Source organism: Streptopelia decaocto, assembly GCF_964273445.1.
Source record: "Streptopelia decaocto genome assembly, chromosome: 9".
Lineage (NCBI taxonomy): Eukaryota > Metazoa > Chordata > Aves > Columbiformes > Columbidae > Streptopelia > Streptopelia decaocto.
In genome coordinates this window covers 1,040,001-1,043,147 of record NC_138664.1, presented here as the reverse complement: position 1 = coordinate 1,043,147, position 3,147 = coordinate 1,040,001, and positions in this window count along the sequence as shown.

Genomic DNA, 3,147 nt, shown 5'->3' with positions numbered 1-3,147 from the left:
TGGAACCTCAGCTGGGTGTTCCTGCTCCATGGGGGGATTGCACTGGATGAGCTTTCCAGGGCCCTCCAACCCCTGACACTCTGGGATTCTGTGAATGCCGAGGCAAGTAATTCTATATTGGCCAATAATCATTTCCCGTTATGTGGGTTTTTTGATTTCTGCGAATGCCGGCGCGGTGGCCGGGGTGCTGTCAGCCGCGCTCCCGCTGGGCAGCGGGGCTGCAGGGCGCTGGGCAGGCAGCGCGGAGCTGCCGTCTCTGCGGTGCTGGCAGCACAGACACAGCGTTACAAACGAAAATTGCCGAATACGAAGGCAGCGCTGAGGGAGAGGAGCGTTTCCCTCCAGCAAAGTGTTCGGCTGTTGTCGGGGGAGCGTGCAGTGAAAGCAAAAAGAGTTTCAAGCAGCAGCTCTGGCTGCATGTTGAGGCTCTGATTACAGAACGCAGCCTGAATGCACCGCCGAACCAACCCCTCCCCCTGCCCAAACCCTAAGCCAGAGGATTTAAACAAGCTCTTATGTAACACGGTTTTAGTGTTTCCAGCAGAAATAGGTGTTCTAAATATAAATGATTTGCAGATAAAATAGGCTTATATAAAATGCTTTACTTTTATATAACCCTGTATTGGCACAGCAGCCCACACATCCGTCAGCACAGCCCTGCAGGAGGGTGCATGGTGTTCCCACCGGTGTCGGTCCCGGGGGAGGTGGGGACACCCCCCGCACCCAGCAGCACCATACTGGTGGGGAAAGTCCGGGCTTGTCACCTGGAGGCTGCAGATACTGTCCCATGGGTTCAACCGCTTTGGTCCTGCACGCAAAGTTGTTCTGAACACTGAAAACTGGGTATCTCCTTCACTCCTATGTGTGTGAAGGGATGTGTCTGCATCTATCTGCATGTATATATATATATATATATGCCACTGTGCTTCTCGTCTGGCCCAGCCACGACAGCGGCCACTGGTAAGGCGAGTGACAATCAGCTTGTAGCAGTTGCTACATTGCAGTCTTGATGTATAGGAAAGATTGTGCTTCACCTCTTGCCCAGCAGCCCTCAGTGCATCACAACAAACGTTTGCTCTGAGCGGAAGGACTGATTACTAAGCTTTTTTAGCTACTGATACAACACATGCATAGAATTATACACAAATATATAGAGATATGCATAGATACGCATATCTTGTTTAAATGCATATCTTGTTTAAACACACACACATATATTTTCATATATATGGGAAACAAGAATGAATTTTTCAGCTGCAGTGTATTTTTACAACAGACCAATATGATTTATAGCTCTTTGCTATTAACATTTTCATTCAAATAACACCTTATTTATTCCCATACCGGAGAAGCTCTTTTGACAACGTGGGAAGATGATGCTTTTTGTTGTGAAGCCAGAACTGTCAGCAGCCTCTATTATTGCTGGTGGGACTGTCAGTTCTCCAAGTAACACGACTTCGTTTTTAATGCAGGTCTGTTGGAAGACACGCGGCATCTTCTGGAGCTGGAATTGCAACCACCCGTCAGTCACTTCCCTTGTGGAACTCAATAGTCACCTGTAGTAAAAGCGCTTTCTGCCCCCTGGGAGGTGTTCAAGTCAGTCATTCACAGATTAGAAAAGAACAGAGAGACCTGATGATGGAACTGGAACCACCTTGTCTGGGGATGGTTCCGGCTCAACAACACTAACAGCTGTGTTACATATAAGCCAATGCTATAGCATATGCCTCTAACGTTTTTAATATACATACATACAAATACATGTCTTATATATACACATAAAATATATGACTTTATATCTACATATACACATATATATACACACGTGTTTTTTATATATATATATATATACACACATATACATTTATGGGAGTGTATATATTATACACACACACACACACGTGTGTATATATAGATACATACATATTATATGTGTTGTATATATATACACACACATATGTGGTTTATATATATATATATACACACACATATACGTGTATAAATATATAGATATAAAATATATATATACATGCACAAACACACGTGTGTAATATATACACACATATGTAGTTTATATATGTGTTATATGTACACTAAAGTATACAACTTTATATTATATCTCTATATCAACATATTTGTGTATATGAGCATGGTACAACATATTTGTGTATGTGTATATATAATAATGTATATGCATATAAAAGTTATATTTGTATAATATATCATTATATGTATGATAAGTTTATATTGTACATACACAGATATACATATAATTTATAAATACACATGTGTATATATAGATAAAGATATATGTTGTTTTTTTATATGTGTGTGTGTATATATATATATGTATATATGTATGTGTATGTATATACACACACACACACACGTGTATGGGAGTGTGTGAATAAATAAATAAACAAACACACACATATGTGTATGGGAATATATATATATATATTTATATATGTATATGTATATATACACACACTATATATGTATATATTCACATGTGTGTTTTATATATATATACACACACGTGTTTTTTATATATATATATGTACACACACACACACACACACACACATATACACATATGGGAGTGTATAAATATACAGACACACACACACGTGTGTTATATGTACATTAAAGTATACGACTTTATATTATATCTCTATATCAACATATTTGTGTATATGAGCATAGTACAACATATTTGTGTATGTGTGTATATAATAATGCATATGCATATAAAAGTTATATTTGCATAATATATCATTATATGTATGATAACTTTATACTGTACATACACAGATGATACACATATAATTTATAAACACACACATGTGTATATATAGATAAACACATATGTGGGGTTTATATATATATATATATATATACACACACACACACACATATGTGTATAGGAGTATATATTTTTATATATATATACACACACACACACACACACACACATATATGTGTATGGGAGTGTGTGTGTGTGTGTATATGTATGTATGCATATATGTATATATATATATGAATTTATACACACACATATATATGTGTATATACATATATACACACATGTGTGTTTTTTGTATATATATGTGTGTATATATTTATATATATACACACACGTGTATG